Here is a 27,313-nt window from a genome sequence, read left to right as displayed (position 1 = left end):
AAAGCCGGAAGTGGAGCTGTGGCTCAAGGGGTAGAGCGCTAGCCTTGAGCTGAAGAGCTGAGGGACAGCGCCCAGGCCCAGAGTTCAGGCCCCACGACCGGACCCAAAAAAAAAAATTAGCAAGAAGAGATAAAGTTTAATACTAATTAAGGGATCTCTCTTTCAGGAGGATATTACAATTCTGAATATATATTCACCAAGTAACAGAGCATCCAAATTTATCCAAGAAACACTACTTTTCCTAAAATCTCACATAGATCCAAAGACATTAACACTATCCCCGATTGATAGATCAACTGGGAAAAAACTCAACAGAGAAACCTCAGATCTAAACAACTAGACTTAACAGACATCTACTGAATATTTCACCCAGCAGCATCAGAACATACGTTCTTCTCAGCAGCACATGGAACATTCTCCATTTTAGATGACCATTTTAGGTCACAAAGCAAATTGGTCCAAATTCAGAAATTAAGCCCTGAACTCTCTCAGACCACAAGGGAATAAAATTAGAATCATCACCAAAAGCCATCACAAAGAAAATCCTGTAACGCATGGATGCTGAACAACACACTGTTGAACCACCAGTGGGTCATGGAAAAGATTAGAAAAGACATTCAAATGTTCATGATATTTAACAAAAATGAACACACAAATTACCAGCTCCTATGGTAAGTTTATAGCTCTGAGTTCCTACATCAACAAATTGGAGAGATCTGAAACCAACAATTTAACGAGGCACCTGAAGCTCCTTGATAAAGAGCAACAAGCTAAACCCCAATCCAGTAGATGGAAAGAAATAATTAAAATTAAATCAGAATTAAATGAATTAGAGTCCAAAAAATAGAAAGAATAAACAAAACAGTTGGTTCTTTGAAAAAGTCAACAAAATTGACAGGCTTAGAGAATCTTACCAGAAAAAGAGAACACACCCAAATAAACAAACTCAAAGATGAGAATGAAAGTATCACCACAGAAACAAACAAGATTCAGAACATTATAAGGGAATATTTCTCAAACCTTTATACTAATAAATTTGAGAATCTGGAAAAAATGGAAGAATTTCTAGCAAATATTGACATGCCCAAACTAAATCAAGATGATTTAAATCAACTTAAAAGACCCATATCAAACATCAAAATAGAAACAGCAATAAGAGCCCTCCCACCCAAAAAATGACCAGAACCCAATGGATTTACAGCTGAATTCTACAAGGCCTTCAAAGCAGAATTCACACCAATACTCCTCCAACTCTTCAATGAATTTGAAAGTGAAAACTCACTACCAAATTCTTTCTATGAAGTCACCATAGCCCCATCCCAATACTAGAGAAGGATGCATCAAAGAAAGAGAATTATAGACCCATTTCTTTGATGAACATTTATGCAAAACTTCTCAACAAAGTTTTGGCCAATCGGCTTCAACAACTCATCAAAAAAATCATACACTATGATTAAACAGGATTCATTTCACAATCAAATAATATAATTCATCACATCAAAAAGAGCAAGGATAAGAACCACATGATTATCTCAATAGATGCACAAAAAGCATTTGACAAGATCCAACACCCCTTTATGATTAAAGATCTGGAAAAACTAGAAATCCATGGAACATTCCTCAATATAATAAAGGCTGTGTATGACAAGCCTACAGCCAGCATTATATTTAATGGTGAAAAGCTAAAGTCATTTCCTCTAAATTTAGGAATGAGACAAGGATGGCCACTCTCTCCACTTCTCTTCAATTTAGTATTAGAATGCCAAGCTAGAGCAATAAGATACAAACATAAAGGGGATCCAAATAGGGAAAGATGAAGTAAAACTCTCCCACTTTGCAGATGACGTGATTTTGCCCTTAACCCCAGGAACTCCACTCTCAAGCAGCTGAAGTTGATTTGAAACTTTGGCAAAGTAGCAGGGTATAAAATTAACCCTCAAAAATCAATGGCTTTTCTCTATGCCAATAACAAGAAGAGGGCGGCTGAAAACACCTTTTGTAATAGCCCCACCCCACCCCAAAAAAAAACCTAGGAGTTAACTTAACTAAACTAAAGAAGTGAAGGACCTCTACGATGAAAACTTTAAAAACCTGAAAAAGGAAATCAAAGCAGAACTAAGGAAGTGGAAAAACCTCCCATGCTCCTGGATTGGGATGATTAGCATCATGAAAATGGCAATACTGCCAAAGGCTATCTACATATTCAATGTGATACCTATCAATATCCCAATCTCATTCTTCAATGAAATAGAAGAAGCAGCCCCAAAATTCATATGGAACAATAAAAGACCCCAAATAGAAAAAAATCCTTAGCATAAAGAACAGTGCTGGAGGAATATCAATACCAAATTTCAAACTCTACTCCAAAGCCACAGTAATCAAAACAGCTTGGAACTGGCACAAGAACAGACCTGAGGACAAATGGAATAGAACTAAAGACCCAAAAATGAACCCAGAGACCCACAGATCTTCGATAAGGGAGCTAAAAAAATAGAATGGAAGAAAGACAGCCTCTTCAGTAAATGGTACTGGCAAAATTGGTCAAACACCTGTAGAAAACTAAAGTTAGATCCTTATATATCACCCTACCAGAATCAACTCCAAATAGATCAAAGACCTCGGAGTCAAAGCAGACACCCTGGAAACATTAAAGGAAGGAATAGGAGAAACTCTAGGGCTCTTTGGCACAGGCCAAAACTTTCTTAATAAAGACCTAGAAACACAACAAATCAAAAAAAGGTTAGATAAATGGGATTGCATGAAACTGCAGAGCTTCTGCATGGCAAAGGACATAGCTAGCAAGATCAATAGAAAGCCCACGGATTGGGAGAAGATCTTTACTAGCCATACAACGGACAAGGGTCTCATATCTAAAATATACTTGGAACTCAAAAAATTAAACCTCCCAACAACAAATCCTCAAAGAAACAACTGCCCAATAAATAAGTGGGCGAAAGACTTAAAGAGAAACTTCTCTGAAGAAGAAAGAAGGATGGCCAATAGACACATGAAGAAATGTTCAACATCCCTAGCCATAAAAGAAATGCAAATCAAAACAACATTGAGATATCACCTCACCCCAGTTAGAATGGCAAAAATCAAGAACTCTAACAACAACAGATGCTGGAGGGGATGTGGACAGAAAGGAACCTTACTTCATTGTTGGTTGGAATGTAAACTTGTTCAACCACTTTGGAAAGCAGTATGGAGGTTCCTCAAAAGACTTCACATAGAACTCCCCTATGACCCAGCAATCCCACTTTTGGGCATTTACCCAAATGTTTACAAACAAAACCACACTAAAGCTACCAGCACAACTATGTTTATTGCAGCATTATTTACCATAGCTAAGATATGGAACCAACCCAGATGCCCCTCAGTAGATGAATGGATCAAGAAAATGTGGTATATATACACAATGGAATTCTATGCCGCCATCAGAAGGAATGACATTGTCCCATTTGTTAGGAAATGGAAAACCTTGGAAAAAATTATATTAAGTGAAGTAAGCCAGGCCCAAAGAAACATAGGTCCCATGGTTTCCCTTATTTGCAATATCTAGTATATGCAGGAGTCAAGCAGAAAAGGTCAGATAATGTGATGTCAGGAAAATGAATCCTTAGATATGTATTTTATTGTTTTTTTCTTTCATGCATGTGTTTCTAATGCATTTATAAGATTATCTCTTTGTTGCTTTGTATGTCCCTCCCCCACAGTATAACCCCTGCTTTCACTATATTTGATGTCAGTATAACTTGTGGAGGAGATGGGGGAAAACCAGTTGTTTAAGGATACAGGTGGACCTGTTGCAACAATGAGAAGTACAAGTTGTCATGTCCAAAACGAGCTTTACAACGTCGGTGGGGGGGGGGGAGGGAAGCGGTGGGGAAGAAGAAGGATTGGGATTGGGGGGAGGGGGAGGCTAGGAAGGGATGTGAAGGGTAAACCAAAGGAGGAGGCTGCAATGCTTGGTAAGAAATGTACGCATTATCCTGCCCATGTAATTGTAACCCCTCTGTACAGTATGTTCACAAATAAAATAAAATTAAATTTAAAAAAAGTAAATTCCCCCAACAATAAATCCTCAAAGAAACAACTGCCCAATTGATAAGTGGGCTCAAGTTTTAAAGAGAGACTTCTCTGAAGAAGAAATAAGAATGGCAATAGACACATGAAGAAATGCTCAACTTCTCTAGCCATAAAAGAAATGCAAATCAAAACAATATTGAGATTCCACCTCACCCCAGTTAGAATGGCTATAATCACAGATGCTGGAGAGGATGTGGCCAAAAGGGAACTCTACTGCATTGTTGGTGGGAGTGTAAACAGCCACTCTGGAAAGCAGTATGGAGGTTCCTCAAAAGACTACAGATGGAGCTCTCCTATGACCCAGCAATCCCATTTCTGGGCATTTACCCAAAAGATCACAAACAAGGCCATACTAAAGCTACCAACACAACTATGTTTATTGCAGCATTATTTACCATAGTTAAGGTATGGAACCAACACAGTTGATCCTTAGTAGATGAATGGATGAAGGAAATGTGATAGATAGACAGACAGACAGACAGATCAATAGATAGATATGCATGCACACACAATGGAATTCTATGCCTCCATCAGAAAGAATGACATTGCACATTGTTAGGAAATAGAAAGACAGAAAAATTATATTAAGTGAAGTAAGCCAGGCCCCAAGAAACATAGGTCCCATAATTTCCCTTATTTCAATAACTAGTATAGATCTAGGACAAGCAGAAATGATCAAAAGGTATGTACATATGACCATATAAGATGCTGCTAAGCAAAATGAACCCCAAGATAGGAACAAAAGAGGTTCTATCTTTCTTGCTATTGTTTTTAATGTATGTATAATATACTATGTGATTTTTTTTGTGTAACCCCTGTTTTCACTGTATTTGATTCCGGTGCCTTGCATCTTGTATATACATTTTTTCTAATTTAGGGAGAGGAAGGGAAATAACAAATGGTGAATAAAGGTTGCAGGTTGACCCATTGTTGTTTATTTTGGGGGGAGGGAGGGTTGGGTCCAGTTGTGGGGCCTGAACTCTGGGCCTGGGCGCTGTCCTTAAGTTTTTCAGCTCAAGGCTAGTGCTTTACCACTTGAGCCACAGCACCATTTCTGGCTTTTTTCTTTTTGCTTATGTGGTGCTGAAGAATCAAACCCAGGGCCTCATGCATGCAAGGCAAGCACTCTACCTCTGAGCCACCTTCCCAGCCCCCAGGTTGACCCATTGTAACAACGAGATGTACAAGGTGCTATGTTGAAAACAAACTTTACAACTTTGGGGCAAGGTGGTGAGGGGAGGGAGGAGTTGGGAAGGTGGGGAAGGAAGGGATAGTAGGGGGAAAACAAAGGAGGGGGTAACAATGTTCAATAGGAAATGTACTCATCTTACTCATGTAACGGTAACCCCTCTATATAGTATCTTTACTATATATATATATATATATATATATATATATATATATATATATTTTTTAATGGTTTTCAGAAGTTACCCTAGGATATTTTCCATTTAGAACCATTTAACCAGAACTTACTTTTATTTCAAGGGGAGCTGGGAAATGCAGCCTCTATTCTGAGCTATCAATTGCCAAAAACTCTACTGCTAACACCATACATGCATACTGAGGAATCACTAAGAGTTTCTGCCAGTAGAATTGTCATTCAGTTCAAATAATCTACAGCTAATTGACAGATCTTCATCTTTAAATAATATAAACATAAATTGTTTAAAGAACTTCTACCTCGAAACAAACAAAAAAAAAAGAACTTCTACCAGATGCCACAGTGACCAGTTACCTGAAAACATAGATGTAATCTTGCTTGAATACTGTAGTAGCAAGTTGACCACACTTAGTATCTGAACCTGTGTACAATTTGGCATCAGAGTCAGGCTGCAAATCACAGGCCAAATCCTTCATTCCCCAGATCTCTAATGACTGCCTATTTTCAATTTTTTTCTTTCATTAATATGATTTTCTTCTATTTTGACAACTAGGAAATTCTAAAATTTGATTTATCAAACATTTGAACATTGAACATTTCTACCAGGCCAATAAATATTAGCAGAAATAAATATGATACTGTTTAATACAGATTTTAAAACATCCAAATGGAAAAGATATAAAGTAAGACAGCCCAAATGCCTGCTAGAATGCTTAAGTACCATTTTGTTACAGAACAAAACAAATCATCACAAGATACTGATAGACACTGTCAGACCCTATATATTTTTTTTATCTTGAGTACTGTATATACTAATTTTCTGCCAACACAAAAGGCTTTTTTCTAATAATATTCAGCAAACAATAGGCATTCATGGAAGACTATTAAATACTGAAAGCCAGTGAACTCCTTAAAAAGAGCATGTTGTATTATGCCCAACTCTCAAGTGCTACCTCCCTAAGATGACTCTGCTGTGTGATCACTCTGAGTTTTTAAGTTAGCAGGGAAAAATTGAGGCTGGGGTGGCGGCAGGGGGGGTGGGGAGAGAAGGGACCATTTTTCAATGCTGTAAATCCATCCTAGAGTTTATCTTTTTAAGGTCATTCTTTTTTGGTTTGACTCTATGGTCCTACTACATCTCATAAATAGCAAGACATTTTATGTATATTATGCTAACATTCCCTGTCTCTTAGAAAAATGATTGGTTATAAGACAGAAAAATCTCTATAATGCAGATTGTAAAGAAAAAAAAAGGATTAACTGGGTTGAGGTGGCTCAAGCCTCTAAGCCTAGAGATCTGAAAACCACAGTTTGAAGCCAGCTGGGGAAGGAAAGTCCATGAGACTTGTATCTCCAATTAGTCATCAAAAAAGCCAGAAGCAGAGCTGTGGCTCAAGTGGCAGAACATTAGCCTTGAGCAAAATAAGCTCAGGAACAGCATCCAGACTCTGAGTTCAAGTCCCAGAAACAGTATACACACACACACATATACACATACACATAAACACACACACACAAGGATAATATATAAAACAATATTCCTATGTGTAATCACTACAATCAATATGAAGAGAAAAATAAACAAAAATCATTGTTCTAATGTACAAATGAATAATTCTATATTACCCTATACAATTATTAGTTTTAGTGAACTGTGATCTCCCTAAAAAGCCCCCAGGTGGCATTATTGTCTTGTTTTTCCTAAATTGCTTGTTTTCATATGACACAGATCACAATTTACTTTAACAAGAAATTCCTTACTCCAGTGACAAATGTCCGTATGAAAAATATTATTTTCTTATGTCTTAATTTGAACAAGATCTTTTAAGTTTGAAATAGTTATGAATTTGAAATGTTTGATTAAAACAAGATAAAGCATTTTCCTTATAGTTGATGAACCAAAATTTTCCAAGAAACAAAATGTGAAATTTGTGTGTATAATATAAATTTAATCTCAAATAACTAATTTCATTGAGAAGGTTTCTTTGCAATTGTTACTACTTTATTTGTGACATCTGAAACAAAAAGTTAATTTTCTAAGTCAGATTCTCTCTTTCAAAACAAGAGCACTATGTTTACAGAACTGAATGATGCTTTTGATACCCTTATGCAAACAGCAGGTATAGGAATTGTTAGTGGAGAGAAGGCAAGGATAAAGAGAAGGTATGTCCCACATTTCCAAATATCCATACAAATCATAGGAATTTAAGATATGGGACAAAAAGCATTTGGGGGGGGAGTCTCACAAAAAAAGAAAACCTGGAGCCAGGTGAAATCCTCAGTATCTCAGCCTCCTGAGTAGCTAGGATTACAGGCCTGAACCACCAGTGCCCAGCTTCCCTACTTTAGCTTATTTTACGAAAGGAAATCCATGTTAAACTTTATCTGAGAGACTTGCTTTTTGTCTGTTTGTGCCAGTCCTGGGGCTTGAACTTTGGGCCTGAATGCTGTCCCTGACTTTTTTTGCTCAAGGGTAGTGTTCAACCACTTGAGCCACAGCTGTACTGCGGCTTTTCAGTAGTTAATTGGAGTCTCACAGAGTTTCTTATTTGGGTTAACTTTGAATATACAGAAGGATGAGATCCTAGCTGCTGGGGATCAGGGCTCAAAGTCAGCCCTGGCTGAAAAGTCCCTGTGAGACACATCTCCAGTTAACACCAGAAAACCAGAAGTGGCGCTGTGGCTCAAAATGAAAGAGCAGAAAGAGCTCAGGGACAGTGCTCAGGCCCTGAGTTCAAGCCCCACAACTGACAAAAAAAAAAGAATAGGAAGAAGTGGAAAACAAGGAAGGGATAAACATCTGTACTTCACAGCAGAAACTGGGAGTGAAGATGACTCCGAACAGTCTTTCTTCCGTATAGTATTCTGGGGGATTTCTTGTTGAGCCCCTTCTGGTGATATTATCTAGCAATTCCAAATCACTTTGCTAAATTTCCAAGCATGGAGACAATGGGTTTAGGATGAATCTATTCCCTACAACATGACCTTTTTAAAAAAAAATGTAGATTAGTATATGTATATATTAGTATATATAAAGTTTTCTGTCTCCTTTCTTAAGAGTTTGCAGTTTAGAAGGCAGATACAGGTAGGTCCTTTATGTTTGTTTGTTCTTGTAACTTAACATCTAGAAGGGATGGGATGATGGGAGAAGGAAGGCAAATGGAAGAGTGATGTAATAGGAGGAGCACTTGCTGTTCTGATGTTTCAGTTTTGCTTCCTGGTTTTGTTTTAATCCCTTAGTCTAGTCTGTTAATACATTTTTTTTTTCATTTCAATTTCCCGTAGCCTCCTCTATCCTGCCTCAGTATGAAAGCATACTTTCATAATAAAATATAATAATAAAATAATAATAAAATATATATCTTAAATATAATAATCAAATAATAAAAATATATAAAATATATATCTTAAAAATATAATTTCAAATATTTGGTAACTATAATTCAACAGTGAGTTATTTTAACGAGCATGACAAGTAAAATATTACTGCCTGATTATTTATGGTCAATAAAAGAAACTTGTTTAAAGTATTGTCTTATGTAATTATGTATATAAGTTTTTTACATTGAAAGTAAAACTATATATCATATGCATTGAAGTATATATATTACCAAGATCATCAAACTGTATTTGAGTAGCAGTACCACAATAATTTATACTAGGTGACTTTTAAAGAACATTAATTTTTAATTCACTTAATTTACTAAATAATCAATGTGATAATTAAACTAAAAGTTCAGGTTGTGATTTAACTCCAAATATTCAGTCTTTTTTTTATTGTGAAAATACCATACAGAGGGGTTACAATTACATAAACAAGGTAATGAGTACATTTCTTATCAAGCATTGTTGCCTCCTCCTTTGTTTCCCCTTACAAATATTCAGTCTTCATTCTTTGTAAACTTAATCTACCCACTACTCTATCTAATCTACCTACTACTCTGTACTACCACTAGCATATTAAAAGATTCAAAATATTGTATTTTTGAGAAATAATTGTTTAAGATTCAACTTGAAAATAGTCTCTTTTGAGGACTTGTACCAGTTTAAAAAATTTCCCTAAAAACATTGACAGAAACCCTGTTCTGCATTAAAATTGGCCAGTTAAAAAGATTTTTTAAAAATATTTTCCTTGTAAGCTGGGACCAGTGGCTCATGCCTGTAATCTTAGTTATTCAGGAAGCTGACATCTAAGTATCCAGCCTGGGCAGGACAGTATGTGAGACTCTCATATCCAATTACCAGGAAGCCAGAAGTAGAGCTGTGGTTCAAGTGGTAGAGTGCTAGATTTGAGCAAAAAAGATCAGGGACAGCATCTAGGCCCTGAGTTCAAGCCCCATGACCAGCATAAACACACAATTATTTTCTTTCCATCCTTACTAAATGATTTTATATTTTTATGTTAAAGATAATGTCCATTCCAAAATTACTTCAATTATACACATGCATTTAGTTTTTCATGAGTTTTGATTGCCTTTTTTTTCATCCTTTATTGCTAGGAATTGAAGCCATTGCCTCACCTACCATTTAGATGTATCCTTAGTCATACAATGATTTTGATAGTAATCAAAACAATGTTACCTCTGTTTCCTAATATATATAAACACAAGAAAATGATTTCACCATTTTTGGTACAGCTAGGCTGCTCACAGTCATGGTTAATGTTCCTAAAACCCACCAAAATTTCTGTAAGTAACCTCACAACCTCACAAAGTACAAGGGCAAAGTTTCTCTGTATGCCTAGGAAAATATCTTTATGACAGGAAGCAGAGTGGCTATAGTGATCCGACTAAGCCAATCTTTGGGAAACAAGTTAAGACTACAAAGAAAATTATTCTGAGACTCGAATGTGCTGAGCCCAGTTGCAGATCTAACAGAATGCTGGCTATTAAGAGATGTGTGCAGGAGAATAAGTTCAGCAGTGGTACTCAGTGGACACAATGTTGAAATGAACTGTACAAATTTGGACAGGGATGGGGGGGATGAGAGAGAGCAAAGGAAGGGGTGACTTTGCCCAAAAAGAAATGTACTCATTACCTGATTTATGAAACTGTAACCCCTCTGTACATCACCTTAATAGTAACAAAATAGCCCAGTGCTGCTGGCTCATGCCTATAATCCTATCTACTCAGGGGCCTGAGATGTGAGGATTGCCATTGGAAGCCAGCATTGAGCACAAAGAGGATGTAAGCATTTTGAACTTGGCAGAGATAAGAAAGAAAGAGGCAAGTGATCCAGTTCTAAGCTCTATATCTTGTTATGAACACAATGTAATCATGAGATCTAACCTTGAATTTTTGTTATAGTATAATCACAAGGACTAAGTTACAACTTTCCCTATGAAGACAATAAAATCAGGAGGTCAAATGCAAAAACAAAGAATAATATATTTCAGTCCAAGCTCCCAGAACACTAATCAGTTTCAGCTCCTGGAATACTCACTGAAAAAAAAAAGGGAAATCACTCTCAACATATCATTTCAATGTGTTTTTTCCAGTGCATAAAAAATGTTGTGTTTCATGTATGGTGTATAACATGTGAACACCGTTTTATGTTATAGACTGTGATAGACAATATGCTCCAGGAAAGTTAGAATGAACTTGTGACTTTAAATGAGCATCATTATTCCACAATACTGTGAAATTCAGGAAATTATGTAATCACTTAATCACAATCAAAAAAAAAAAAAAAGAACCTCGGGGAAAGTAAGGAGGGAAGGGATGGTAGGGGGAAAACAATGGAGGGGGTAACAATGTTCAATAGGAAGTGTACTCATTACCTCACTCATGTAACTGTAACCCTCTGTATAGTATCTTTACAATAAAAAATGTTGTGTTTTTCAGTAAGTAAAACAAAAACATCTTTAAAAGTTCAGGCCTTGAAATTGCTTTTCCTTTTAAGTCACTTGGAGTGGTATTTGAGAGGGTCACAGCCTCACTGGGGAAAAGTGTATAATTAGAGAACTAACAGTCAGTTGAGAAAGCCAGTGCAATTATCTCTCTTGCCCTTTTGGTGTAAGATCACTCTCTGATGGGGTTGCAGGACCATTTAAAATGGACTGATCAAATAAAATTAGATTGGCTAAATTAGAAACCACAGCTATAACTTGAAAAAGTATTTACTCTAATAAATGTGCATGGACAGTACCTTAGTGATCTCTTTAGAACCATGATTCCAGAGTGATTGGACTCTATGCACTAACTGATAACAGTACTTTTACCTAAAGATCACTTTAAGCTCTTTTCCAGCACTTACTCATTGTCATAGTTTTTGTGCAGATGACCCTTGATATTATTTTAGCTATCAAAACAACGATTAGACTAAAGTAAAGCAAATAGTATAAAGTATCATATGGACTATATTCGATAGCTTTCAATATTTGGCACTGCTTTGTTTTCTCATTCTTTTTTCTCTTTCTCTGTTATTACAGTATTTTAAAGCAAATTCCTGACATGGTTCATTTCAACCCCAAATAATTCTGAGTATTACTACAAAGTATGGAAATTTTTATATTATCATAATATGATTGTGCCTACAAAGCTTAAAGTTATTTTAATATTATCTAATAATCAATATCTGAATTGCATTACTTACCAGAAGTATTTTTGAGTTATTCTAGGGTATTTTGTTTTGTTTTATAGTGCTAGGGATAGAACCCAGGAATGCTAAGCAAAAACTCTACCAACGAGTTACACCCCATCCCATATTCTAGCCACTTTCAATATTTCTATTTCGCTCTAAGGTAGTATTCTACATTTAGATTCAACAATCATATTTTTCTTGATTTTTATAAACTCCCATTCTGAATTGGTACTTTAGTTATAAGGGCCTTATATATTTCATTAACTTCAGGCACACCTCCCCAATCCTGTTTCCAGACTCAATATATTCTTGAACACTTCAATGATTATTTCAGATATCCTTCCTGATTTTTCACCCTAATACACACAAGGTAGGACTCTCTCATTACTTTCTCCAGTCTGTTAAAAGTATAGTAAAACTCCACCTAAGACTCTTTTTATATCACAGATAAAAATCACATTTGCTATATTTATAGTGATGTGTGATTCTTATAGCTATAATTATAACTCAGTAACCCTAGAATATTTTCTTGCGCTGCCAGTGTCAAATTGAAGATCAGCTCTGGCTGGATTTGAGATTTGATATGACTCCTCTCTTGACCACTACTGAAGAAAACTGAATGCTCAGGCTGCATAAAATTCATGATCATACTTTGATGCTTGATTCATTTTCCCCATATCACCCAACTTCTGCTAAAGACATGCTATCTCTCACCAAATGTAGATGTGATTAAATTGAAACAGTGGTTATTATAAAATAAAAATTATAGTGTTTTGTAGAGCTCAAAAAATGGTAAAATATTTCCTTATAACAATAGGATAACTGCATATAATAAACAACTGGAATGGTATTTTTTAGATAAGGTTTTAAATGTTCTAATTTTGGGGGAAGTAAAGATTTTGGTAAGTTATGTCAAAAGCTAATTCTAGAATGCTTGTCAAAATAAAAAATAATAAAGCACAAAATTTTTCATGGGGAAAAATTGAGTAAGAAAAAATATGCACTACAGAAGAGAAACAGAATGAAACACAAAGCACATAAGACAAATTGAAATCATGCGATGAAGTTGTCAAAACTAATACAAAAATATATTAATGATTTAAATAAAAATAAAATGCACAAAAATCAGCAATGAACATTTAGAAATAGTGTATTGTGAATTACTGGAGTTTGAACTCAGAGCCTTAAAGTTACTGGGCAGGTGTTCTATAGTTGAGACACCTCTAGCTATTTGCTTTAGGATTAAAAAAAAGAATAGTACCTCAGACTGGGAATATGGCTTAGTGGTAGAGTGTTTGCCTAGCATGCATGAAGCCCCAGTTGATTCCTCAGTACAACATAAACAGAAAAAGCTGGAAGTGGTGCTGAGGCTCAAGTGGTAGAGCACTAGCCTTGAGCACAGAGAAGCTCAGGGATAGCACCCAGGCTCTGAGTTCAAGCCACAGGACTGGCAAAAAAAAAAATAGTGTTTCATATTTATGCCCAGCTACGCTGGATCAAGATCTTCCTATTTATATTTCTCTAATATCTAGAATGACAAGTACAAACCATCATGGACACCTTTTTTTGGATTGAGTTGGGGATCTTTCAACCTTCCCATGCATGAAATCCTCCCAATGTGTGCCTCTTGACTAGCAAGAATTATAGGCATGGATTCTGACTAGGCCATAAACCAATATTAAGCACAATATGATTTGCATTTATATATATACTTAGTATGTGCAAGATCATAGCATTCGGATTTTTTTTTTAAAGCCAATGAAGAGGTTCCGGGAAGATGGCAGAGGAGAAGCTGGAGGCTAAACAAGCTCTTGCTTAGAAAGCAGTTTTAGTGTTCCAGTGAACAGTCCTAGGCCAGAGAATTTTACCAAGTGTGCCATCGCAGTACAGAGAATTTGGTCAGACAGGGAAAATCCAGGCAAAGAGACAGATCTGAGCATTTGCTGGCCATGGCTGCAGCGGCAGCAGTGGTGGTGGCGGCTGCGACGGTGTCAGCGGTGGCCATAGCCGCCATATCTACAACACAGAGTCCAGGACAAAGGCGCCACATGCAGCAGGCAAGTGGATTCTACTCAACACCAGCAAGAACTGACAAGGAGCAGATATCTTCATCCTGCAGATGGCAGACCAGAGATGACCCAGGAACCAACACTCCTGTGGCTGAGTAGAAGCCTGACATCCTCACTCCTTCTCAGGGAGCAGAGGAGAGAAGGCCACCCCTCCCCACCCCACTACCTGAGATCTCCATCTTTGATACTGACAAAGGCCTGGCTGAGCTGCTAGCTCCAACTCAGGCCTTGGAAGAAAACAAAAGAGTCATTTAGCAGGTCACAAGAACCTTCCCAGACCTGCCAGGCTCAACTCCACCCAGAGCAAGCTCTGCCAGCCCCAAAGTGGCTTTCTTTCACTGGGTAAACAGAGCCAGAGGCTGCTCCTTCCTACAGGAGCCTTGACAATCAATTGAAATTCATTAAACATAAACCCTGAGAATGATTCCAGGCTGGGCTCTGTGAGTGTCTCATAAGCTAGCCCCTTAGGGAAAAGCTACAGTTTGCTGAAAGGCCTCAACTTTACCCAGAACATAGCCTCATCACAGCATCTCCAAACTAGAGGAAACAGCCATCTCCCTCTTTTGTGATACTCAAAGCAGATCTCCCTCCCACTGAACTAGCCTGGGAGGAGGATCACAAAATACTGCGTAAAGCAGAGCATTTTTCTGCCTGCCCAAACAAACTGACTAAAGTAACCAATCAAGCCACAGGAAAACCAAACACCACAAGCAGACCAGAGTCTCCACCAACAGACTGGTTATGAACACAAGAATCTTCCCATCTTCCCATCCCCTCCTCAAAAAAAAAAAAAAAAATCAAAGAACCCTTTTTTTTGTGCCTTTAAAAAATTTTGTTTTAATTTTTAATGTTTTTAAAAATTTGTTTTCTATTTTTTTCTTTTCTTCCTTGTATAATTTTTATTTTAGGTGTATATGTGTGTGCTTTTTTAAATCTCTTCTAACCTTTTGGTCCTTTTTTTTCTTTCTCATTCTTTTCACTTTTTCTTCTCTTTCGTTCTTTTTTTGCGTGACTTAATTGCTGTTCTGCTCATCCTCAGATATACCTGTCATCAAGTATTAGACCTTATACCCCATTGCATACACACTTAATCCAGAAATTTATTACTTAATTCAGAACCTCTTAGACTTAAATTCCTTAATAGCAGTATTACCTCTTTATACCCATATAATATTTTAGACATTTTATTTTTTAGTTTTTCATGTCTCCTTTCTATCGTTCCCCTCCTCTCATCCCATCCCTGTTCTTCTCTGAATATTAATTCCTTAAACTTGCATAATTTTAAGTGCTTCATTTTTAAATTTAGATTTTTGTTTTTCCATTTTTTCTTGTCTTTTCTTCTTCTTCTTCTTCTTCTTTTTTTTTACTTTCTCTCTTTGCTATCATTCTGTCCAATCCATTTCCCTCTTTGAGATTAGGACTTGGTTAATTTCACTCTCCCTTCATCTTTCCACATCCCTCTAATCCTATTTTTCCCCACATTCTTCCTAAACCTAATAATTTTTGGTTTGCCAAATTCTCCTTTGCTGTTCTTAGCCAATTAAGACATAGTTGTTTGATGTTGAATAGATTGTATCTCTTGAACTAGATTGTATCTGCAGACTTTTGACTGTGCAACTATGGACTTTGGTTGATGCTTGCCTTAAAATAGTGTTCTAGGACAAAACTGGTATTACTCTCATCCCAAATGGGCAGAACAAGCCAAAAAAACACAAGAAAAATGGCAAGTCCGGGGATCTCAACTCCCATTCATGATAATCAGGGGACAGAACAGATAATAAATAATCCAGAGGAGAGCTCACAAAAAGCTCTACAAACACTACAGGTAAACATGGTAAATGAAAAGAGTGAAAACCTGCAAAGGTCTCAGTGTGAGCATGATAGGGAGAGAGAGGAGGCAAACCAAAGATCAATACAGGAATCTCATGAGCATGAGGAAGCCACTCAAAGATTGATGCAGGAATTGCATGAGCAGATTGGGATCAGTCAAAGAGATAGACAGGAATTGCGTGAACAGGCTGAGATCAGTCAAAGAGATAGACAGGAATTGCATGAGCTGGCTGAGAAAAGACAAAGAGAAAGTCAGGAATGGCGTGAGCAGGCTGAGAACACCCAAAGAAGACTACAGGAATTGTGTGAATGTGAAGAAGCTAATCAAAGAGTAATAAAGGAATTGAGAGAGCAGGATGAGAATAGACAATGATCAATAGAGGCATTCATGGAATCCATAAACTGAGAGCTGAAAGAAGTCAGGGAGACCACAAAGGGAATGCTGAATGGAGCCCAACAGAAGGAATGGCAGTCCAAGGAAACCATAACCAATCAACTAAGTGAGTTGAGAATAAACACACAACACCAAATTAAGGAAGTAAAGAAGTTCATACAAGATCTAAAACAAAGCTCCAACAAAGAATTTGAAGCCATGAGAGCCGACCAATTAGAAGGAAAAGAAATAAAAATCAAAGTAGAAAGTCTTGACAGTAGGTTAGACCATGCAGAAGATTGAATCTCGGGTATTGAAGACAAGCCTAGATATTATAGAGAAAGAACATACAACCACCAAGACAAATCCAATAAATATGATAGATATATCCAACATTTGGAAGACACCATCAGAAGGCCTAATCTGAGGATAATGGTGTAGAGGAGCACCTAGAGACAGAAGTTAATGGTCTAGGAAATTTGTTTAACAGGATCCTAGCAGAGAACTTCCCAAACATGCAAAAAGATAGGCCTATTCAGATACAAGAAGCTTTTAGAACTCCAAATAGACCAGACCAGAACAGGACATCCCACTGTCATATTATAATCCCCACAGGATCAATTCAGACCAACAAAAAAATTCTTAAAGCTGTCAAGCAGAAAAGATCAATAACCTATAAAGGGAAACCAATTAAAATCACCTCAGAGTTCTCAGCCGAGACAATTAAAGCAAGAGGAGCCTGGAATGATGTATGCCATGCCCTAAAGACAAACAACTATCAACCAAGAATACTGTACCCAACTAAACTGTCCTTCATAACCGAAGGTCAAATAAAAACCTTCCATAGCAAAGAAAAATTGAAACAATATATCTCCACCAAACCAGCCCTACAAAGATACTTAAAGATATCCTACACATAGAAAACCAACAAGACCACAATAAAGGCCAAGAAACCGCACCCTAACTGAGAATCCAAGAACTATAGGAAGAACCCAGTTGCCACAGCCCCCAAGAAGGTGGATAAAATGGCAGGAACTCCCAAATACCTCTCAGTCCTCTTAACATTAACAGACTTAACTCTCCAATTAAGCGACATAGACTGTCCAGTTGGATTAAAAAGCAAGATCCCTCTATCTGCTGCCTTCAGGCGTCACACTTTGCCCATGAAAACAAACCATAAAAACAAATGTGAAAGGCTGGAATAAAATCTACCAAGCAAACGGCCCCCATAAACAGGCAGGAGTTGCAATTCTAATATCAGATAAAATAGACTTCAAATTAAAATTAGTTAGAAGAGATAAAGAAGGTCGCTACATACTAATTAAGGGATCTCTCCTTAAGGAGGATATTACAATTCTAAATCTCTATTTGCCAAACAATGGAGCACCCAAATTTATCCAAGAAACACTACTTTCTTTCAAATCTCACATAGATCCAAGGACATTACTTGTTGGGGACTTTAACACACCACTCTCCCCACTAGATAGATCAGAAATATTTCACCCAGCAGCATCAGAATACACGTTCTTCTCAGCAGCACATGGAACATTTTACAAAATAGACCATATTTTAAGCCACAAAGCAAACTTGTCCAAATTCAGAAACATTGAAGTTATACCTTGCATTCTCTCAGGCCACAAGGAAATAAAATTAGAACTCAACACCAAAAGCCACCAAAGAAAGTCCTGTAACACATGGAGGCTGAACAACACACTGTTGAACCACCAGTGGGTCATGGAAGAGATTAGAAAATTCAAATGTTCATGATATTCAACAAAAATGAATACACAAAGTACCACCTCCTCTGGGACACAGCAAAGGCAGTACTCAGAGGTAAGTTTATAGCTCTGAGTTCCTACATCAACAAATTGGAGAGATCTGAAAACAACAATTTAATGAGACATCTGAGCCTCCTTGAAAAAGAGCAGCAAGACAAACCCAAATCCAGTAGGTGGAAAGAAATAATCAAAATTAAATCAGAATTAAATGAATTCAAATCCAAAAACACCATAGAAAGAATCAACTAAACAAAGAGTTGGTTCTTCGAAAAAATTAACAAAATAGAACAAACCCTTAGCAAATCTTATCAGAAAAAGAAGAGAACACACCCAAATAAATAAACTCAGAGATGAGAATGGAAACATCACCACAGAAACAACCAAGATTCAGAACATTATAAGGGAATACTTCTCAAACCTTTATGCTAATAAGTTTGAGAACTTGGCAGAAATGGACCTTTTCCTAGCAAATATGGACAGGCCAAAACTAAACCAAGATGAGTAAAGCATCTTAACAGGCCCATATCAAGCATTGAAATAGAAACAGCAAGAAGAGACCTCCAATCTAAGGAAAGCCCAGGACTAGATGGTTTTAACAGTGGAATTCTACAAGGCCTTCAAAGCAGAGCTCACACCAATACTCCTTCAACTCTTCAATGAAATTGAAAGAGAAAGTTCACTACTGAACTCATTCTATGAAGCCATCATAGCCCTCATCCCAAAACCAGGCAGGAACTCATCAAAGAAAGAGAACTATAGACCTATTTCTTTGATGAACATTGATGCAAAACTTCACAACAAAATTTTGGCCAATCGACTTCAACAACATCCAAAAAATCATACACCATGATCAAACAGGACTCATTTCAGGGATGCAAAGCTGGTTCAACATACATAAATCAATTAACATAATTCATCACATCAACAAGAGCAAGGATAAGAACCACATGGTTACCTCAATAGATGCAGAAAAAGCATTTGACAAGATCCAACACCCCTTTATGATGAAGGTTTTGGAAAAATTAGGAATCCATGGAACATTCCTCAATACAATAAAGGCTGTACATGACAAACCTACAACCAGCATTATACTCAATGGTGAAAAACTAAAGCCATTTCCTCTTAACTCAGGGATGAGACAAAGATGTCCACTCTTTCACTACCCTTCAATCTAGTATTAGACTGCCTAGCTACAGCAATAAGACAAGATGCAAACATAAAAGGGATCCAAATAGGAAAAGAAGTAAAACTCTCCCTCTTTGCAGATGACATGATCTTGTATTTAAAGAATCCCACAGACTCCACTCCGAAATTACTCAAGCTGATTCAAAACTTTGGCAAAGTAGCAGGGTATAAAATTAACCCTCAAAAATCAATGGCTTTTCTGTATGCCAACAATGAGAAAAGAGTGGCTGAAATTAGGAAAGCAACTCCATCCATAATAGCCCCACAAAAAATAAAATACCTAGGAATTAACTTAACCAAAGAAGTGAAGAACCTCTATGATGAAAACTTTAAAAACAAAAAAGGAAATCAAAACAGAACTTAGAAAGTGGCAAAAACTCCCATGCTCCTGGAGTGGGATGATTAGCATCATGAAAATGGCAATACTGCCAAAGGCTATCTACATATTCAATGTGATACCTATCAATATCCCAATCTCATTCTTCAATGAAATAGAAGCAGCCCCAAAATTCATATGGAACATAAAAGACCGCAAATAGAAAAAAAATCCTTAGCAAAAAGAACAGTGCTGAAGGAATATCAATACCAAATTTCAAACTCTACTACAAAGCCACAGTAATCAAAACAGCTTGGAACTGCACAAGAACAGACCTGAGGACAAATGGAATAGAACTAAAGACCCAAAAATGAACCCAGAGACCCACAGATCTTCGATAAGGGAGCTAAAAATATAGAATGAAAGAAAGACTCTTCAGTAAATGGTGCTGGCAAAACTGGTTAACTACTTGTAGAAAACTAAAACTAGATCCTTATATATCATCCTGTACCAGAATCAACTCCAAATGGATCAAAGTCCTCGGAGTCAAAGCAGACACTCTGAAAACATTACAGGATGGAATAGGAGAAACCCTAGGTCTCTTTGGCACAGGCTGAAATTTTCTTAATAGAGACCCAGAAACACAACAAATCAAAGGAAGGTTGGACAAATGGGATTGCATGAAATTGCAGAGCTTCTGCATGGCAAATGACATAGCTAGCAAGATCAATAGAAAGCCCACGGATTGGGAGAAGATCTTCACTAGCCATACAAAGGACAAGGGTCTCATATCTAAAATATACCTTAAACTCAATATCCCCCTACAACAAATCTTCAAAGAAACAACTGCCTAATAATTAAGTGGGCTAAAGAATTAAAGAGAAACTTCTCTGAAGAGGAAAGAAGGATGGCCAATAGACACATGAAGAAATGAACTTCTCTAGCCATAAAAAAAAAATGCAAATCAAAACAACATTGAGATACTACCTCACCCCAGTTAGAATGGCTATAATTAAGAACTCTAATAACAACAGATGCTGGGGGGGCTGTGGACAGCAGGGAACCTTACTACATTGTTAGTGGGAGTGTAACCTTGTTCAACTACTTTGGAAAGCAGTATAGAGGTTCCTCAAAAGACTTCACATAGAGCTCCCCTATGACCCAGCAATCCCACTTTTGGGCATCTACCCAAATGATCACAAACAAGACCATACTAAAGCTACCACCACAACTATGTTTATTGTAGCATTATTTACCATAGCTAAGATATGGAATCAACCCAGATGCCCCTCAGTAGATGAATGGATCAAGAAAACGTGGTATATATACACAATGGAATTCTATGCCTCCATCAGAAAGAATGACATTGCCCCATTTGTTAGGAAATGGAAAGACTTGGAAAAAATTATATTAAGTGAAGTAAGCCAGGCCCAAAGAAACATAGGTCCCATGGTTTTCCTTATTTGCAATAACTACTATATGTCTGAGTCAACCAGAAAAGGTCAGATGAGTTGATGTTAGGGGAATGAATCCCAAGATAAGTATTCATATGTGATTTTTTTCTTTCATGCAACTGTTTCTAACATATTTATAAGAGGATTTCTATGTTGCTGTGTATGTCCCTCCCCCACAGTATAACCTCTGCTTTCACTGTATTTGATGTTGGCATAATTTGTGGAGGGGAAGGGCAAAAACAAATCGTTTAACTAGGGATACAGGTGGACCCACTGCAACAACGAGATGTACAAGTCGTTATGTCGAAAAACGAACTTTACAATTTTGGTGGGGGGGGGGAGGATCAGGTGCGGGGTAGGTGAGGGGAGTATGGGAAGGGATGGGAAGGGGAAACAAAGAGGAGGCAACAATGCTTGATAAGAAATGTACTCATTATCTTGCCCATGTAATTGTAACTCCTCTGTATGATATTCTCACAATAAAATAAGAAAAAATTTTTTAAAAAAGATGATGCTAAGCAAAATGACAGGGACACAAGTGGTTTTTTCCTTCTTGCTGTTGTTTTTAATGCATTTATAATGTACCATGTGATTATTTTTGTTTGTTTTGTATTTTCTTCCCCCACTATATAACCCCTGTTTTCACTGTATTTGATGTCGGTGCCCTGCATATATGTATATACATTTTTCTATTTTGGGGAAGGGAAGGGAAATAACAAAATGCTGAAATAAGGATACAGATTGACCCATTGTAACAATGAGATGTACAAGATACTATGTTGAAAACGAACTTTACAACTCTGCGGGGGGGGGGAAGGGAGGGAGGAATTGGGGAGGTGGGGAGGGAAGAGATGGTAGGGGAAAAACAAAGGAGGGGGTAATAATACTCTATAGGAAATGTACTCATTACTCATGTAACTGTAACCCCTCTGTATAATATTTTTACAATAAATATATATACAAAAAAAGTCAATGAATATGTAAATAGACATATCATGTTCATGGATCAAAAGATTCCATAAAGTACTAGTGTTCTCCACAAAACTGAGCAAGCTTTTGCTTAATTCTATATGAAAAGCACAGGCCCCAAAGCAGCTAAACTAATCTTGACAAAGAAGAAGTAGAAGAAATTACACATAATAAGCCTTCCTATATTATAATAATAAAGAATAAACTCACACAAATACAGTGAACTGACTTTTGACAGAAGTATAAAACCAATTAAATGCAGTAAATACAGAAATTTCAACAAACAACCATATGTCCATAAGGAGAAAAAGGGCCTAGACCTAAGCTCCGTATTTTTTTTTAATTTTATTTGTGAACATACTGTACAGAGGGGTTACAATTACATGGGCAGGATAATGCGTACATTTCTTATCAAGCATTGCAGCCTCCTCCTTTTGTTTACCTTTCACATCCCTTCCCAGCCTCCCCCCTCCCCCCAATCCCAATCCTTCTCCTTCCCCCCCTTCCCCCCCCCCCACCGACGTTGTAAAGCTCATTTTGGACATGGCAACTTGTACTTCTCATTGTTGCAACAGGTCCACCTGTACCCTTAAACAACTGGTTTTTCCCCACCTCCTCCTCAAGTTATACTGACATCAAATATAGTGAAAACAGGGATTATACTGTGGGGGAGGGACATACAAAGCAACAAAGAGATAATCTTATAAATGCGTTAGAAACACATGCATGAAAGAAAAAAACATTAAAATACATATCTAAGGGTTCATTTTCCTGACATCACATTATCTGACCTTTTCTGCTTGACTCCTACATATACTAGATATTGCAAGTAAGGGAAACCATGGGACCTATGTTTCTTTGGGCCTGGCTTACTTCACTTAATATAATTTTTTCCAAACCTTTCCATTTCCTAACAAATGGGGCAATGTCATTCTTTCTGATGGCGGCATAGAATTCCATTGTGTATATATACCACATTTTCTTGATCCATTCATCTACTGAGGGGCATCTGGGTTGGTTCCATATCTTAGCTATGGTAAATAATGCTGCAATAAGCATTGTTGTGCTGGTAGCTTTAGTGTGGTCTTGTTTGTAAACATTTGGGTAAATGCCCAAAAGTGGGATTGCTGGGTCATAGGGGAGTTCTATGTGAAGTCTTTTGAATAAGCTCCATATTTTATATAAAAATGAATCACAGAGGGGGACCAAGATGGCGACGGGGCAGTAGGGAAACGCCACAGCTCTCTCCAACCAAAAAGAGAGTTCGAGTTCCAACGCTTAACCTCCCCAAGAGACCGCTCTCTCCAACCAAAAAGAGAGTTCGAGTTCCAACGCTTAACCTCCCCAAGAGACCGACAACAACAAAAAGACGAACACTCAGAGAAAAACCAGAGGTGGAGAATAACAAAAAAAGAAAGAGAGGAAAAGAATTTCAGAACAGAGAAAAGCGAAGACCCCTCCCCCAACCTTTACTGGCCGCGCGGCAGTGCGCCAAGCCGCCGGCCAGCCGGCCCAGCGGGGGCTGGGGGAGCCCCAGAGATACAGCAGAGAAACAGGGGGCCGCTTTCAGAACATCAGGTACTGGTTTGCAGAACAGCAGATCGCCAGGAACAGAGAAACCTACCAGCCAGGAGTCTCCACGAGGATCCCACCCCCACCCCTCACTCTCCACCCGAGCAGAGAGGCTCCATCCCGCTAAAGCCGCTCGGCATCAGCAGAGTGACAAAATGACCTGTCGGCAGACCACCCAGCCCGCCTGATCGCGATAGCAACAATCCAGCACTCTCCACCCGAGCAGAGAGGTTCCATCCCGCCAAAGCCGCTGGGCGCCAGCAGCGTGACAAAGGGACCTGTCTGCAGACCACCCGCCCGCCCGATCACGATCGCAACGACCCGGCGGGGTCAATTGGGCCCCAGAGGTACCGCGAAGAAGCTGCCTGAGCGTGGACACTCTTGACCCAACAGCTTCGACAGAGGCAGAGACAGAAAAGAATCACACAGAGCCACCACCGCCCAACCCAGCCCAGATTGCAACAACAACTGATGACCTACACCACACAGAAACAACCAGCTCCAGGGTGAGTACCCCACAGGGGAAGTGTATCCCTCAAGGGAGACCAGAGCTGGAGGGAATCCCCAGACCCTGACCTAGACTCCCTACCCCAACACCCGGACCACAGGACCCACTAAAACTGGGAACTGTTTGAGAGCTCCACCAGCCCGTGGAGCACACTCAGCTGGCCAGGCTAGAGCAAGGGCGCCCCTGGAAGGGAGCTTAAATGCCCAAGCCAGGAACAGCGCCCCTGGGTCAAGACTACCAACAGTAGAAGAAATTTGAACTGTGTCCCCCAGGCTGTATAACCTAGGTGGTATACACATCAGCACAGGCCTAACGAGTGCGCTCCAGGCTGCATAACCTAGGAGGTATACACATCAGCACAGGCCTAACAAGCACGCTCCAGGCTGGGGCCGGAACCAGGCCCGGGGATCGGGCGCCTGAACAACACAACCAACTCCTCCCAATTGAAGTAAAAAGCTGAGTATACGCCTCAACAGAGGGGAGAAAACCAGGAAACAACACTCCCCCGGGAAGCACGCCTGTGACAACAAAAGACCTGGAGGCCCAGGACAAGAGAAGCCCAAACCCCACCCAAACTCCACCCATATACCCTAGGCTGCCAGCACCTGATAGTAAGCAGGAGCTCAGACTGTTAAGGCGGCTCAGCAATAGAGTGATAGTCTTGGATGTATGAGGCCCTGGATCTGATTCCTCAGCATCACAAAAGCAAAAAGGGTCAGAAGTGGTGCTGTGGCTCAAACGGTAGGGTGCCAGCCTTGAGCTGAAAAGCTGAGGGACAGCACCCAAACCTAGAGTTCAAGCCCACAACCAGCCCAAAACAAATAAACAAAAACACATCAGGAGCCCATAGCAGACTCCAGCATTTGGGAGAGTGCATCCAGAGCATCTGTTCTTCACAAGAGCACCCGTAGGAGCAAACACAAGCAGTCTAGGCTGCTCAACCCTTCCAAAGGCGGGAACTGCCAGCAATCTACAGCAGAGAGCTGAGTAAGTAAGTCCTAAGTAAGTCAGAATAGCAGCTGGAAATAGGCTCCCAACAGAACCCAGATCAGGCACAGACTCTCTCTACCAATACAGAATCAGCAACCAAGCAAAGACAGACACACCAAAACAAAATTGAAGAGCAGTCTCCTGAACCTCCATGCGAAAATCACAGAGAAAAATCACAAGGTTTACTACCACCCAGGACAGCAAGCTCACCTCAAAAGCCAGCAGCCACACAGGGGAGAGCCCCAGTGGGAGCAAAGCAGGAATGGAAGACAAAGGCTACTTCCAAGGGTTGCTGGAGGCAATGACTCAAGAAATAAAGCAAGAAATTGAAATTGAAAGAGCACAAGGATGAACTATCCAAAGAGATACAGGGTATCAAACAAGAGATGCATGCAAAAATAGAAGCTGCACAAACCTCAGTAAGAAGTGAGATAAACGCCAAATTAGAGGTAATGCATACCTCATTGAGAGGTGAGATCAGTACTCTGAGAACCAACATTGAATCCATAAAGGGATCCATTTCCTCCATGCAAACCACAATAGAAGCCACTGTCAACAGAGTGAATGAAATGGAATGTAGAGTGTCAGATACAGAAGACAGAATACACCAACTGGACCAAAAAGTGACAGATATGGAAAAATCACTCAAATTAAACCAAAGGGATATTCAAGAGCAAGCAGATAATGCTAAAAAATTTAACCTTCGCATAATTGGAGTGGACGAAGGTGAGGAATTCCAGAGCAAGGGAATGCAACACCTATTTAACAATATAATCAATGAAAATTTTCCCCACCTCAAAAACGACCATCTTAACTACATCACAAAAGCTTATCGAACACCCAACAAGCAAGACCCCAGGAGAAACACTTCTAGACACATTATAGTAAAAATGATAGATCTGAATAATAAGGAAACAATCCTGCATGCAGCAAAAATGAAGAAGGAGCTATACTACAATGGGAAAAAAATAAGAATTACTGCAGATCTCTCCACACAAACAATGAATGCAAGAAAAGCCTGGGAAAGCACCATACGAGCCCTGAGAGCCAATAACTGCCAACCCAGACTGATCTACCCGGCAAAGCTAGCATTCACATTCGATGGAGAACTGAAAACTTTTAATAGCAAAGAAAAACTAAATGAATACATAAACATTAAGCCAGCATTACAAAGAATTCTAAGAGGGGGGAACACAACCTGAAGAAAGCAGCCAGGAACTGGGGCCTGCCCCAAACAGGCGTTACTCAAAGTCTAACTGAGCAAGCACAGGAGGAAAGGAAAAAAGAAAAACTTAGGAAAACGGAATGGCAGGGACAACAATGCATCTCTCTATACTTTCTCTTAATATAAATGGGCTGAATTCGCCAATTAAAAGAAAACGAACTGAGGACTGGATAAGAAAACAAGACCCATCCATCTGTTGCCTTCAGGAGACCCACCTCTCAGCCAAACATACAAACAAACTCAGAGTGAAGGGGTGGAAAAGGATCTACCAATCAAACGCCCCCAGTAAGAAAGCAGGTGTAGCTATCCTGATATCTGACAAAATAAACTTTTCATTAAAATCAGTACAGAAAGACAAGGACGGACACTACATATTAATAAAGGGAACAATCCAAGAGGAGGATATAACCATCATCAACTTATATGCCCCAAATATTGGTGCACCCAGATATGTCAAACAAATGCTCTCAAACTTACAGAATAAAATAGATCCCAATACGATAATACTAGGAGACTTTAACACACCACTCTCACCAAAGGACAGGTCTACCAACCAGAGGATTGGCAAAGAAGCTACCGAATTAAGAGAGGCCATACTTCAAGTGGAATTAACTGACATCTACTGAGTATTTCACCCTAAAACAACACAGTACACATTCTTCTCAGCAACTCACGGAACTTTCTCCAAAATAGACCATATCATAGTTCATGCAAGGAACTTAAGCAAATACAAAGGGATCGACATAATCCCCTGTATCCTATCTGACCACAGTGGAATCAAGCTAGCTCTCAATAACAAAGCATACCGCAGAAATTACTCTAATACATGGAAATTGAACAGCACACTCCTTAACAATGCCTGGATAACAGAAGAGATCAGAGAAGAAATAAAGCATTTCCTACAACTCAATGAAAATGAAAACACCTCACAAAGAAACTTGTGGGACACAGCAAAAGCAGTCCTGAGGGGCAAATTTATTGCCCTCAGT

The 27,313-nt window shown here is 38.7% G+C and overlaps 1 protein-coding gene across 2 annotated transcripts in view; it reads right to left on the bottom strand.

Annotated features, from left to right (window-relative positions):
• Wdr41 (WD repeat domain 41) overlaps positions 1–27,313 on the bottom strand; it is a 185,604-nt gene that overhangs the window by 97,619 nt on the left and 60,672 nt on the right. The window lies entirely within an intron of this gene.

The sequence above is a fragment of the Dipodomys merriami genome, unplaced genomic scaffold, assembly GCF_024711535.1.
Source record: "Dipodomys merriami isolate MVZ:Mamm:240054 unplaced genomic scaffold, mDipMer1.0.p SCAF_20, whole genome shotgun sequence".
Classification (NCBI taxonomy): domain Eukaryota; kingdom Metazoa; phylum Chordata; class Mammalia; order Rodentia; family Heteromyidae; genus Dipodomys; species Dipodomys merriami.
This window is presented reverse-complemented; position numbering and strand designations above follow the sequence as displayed.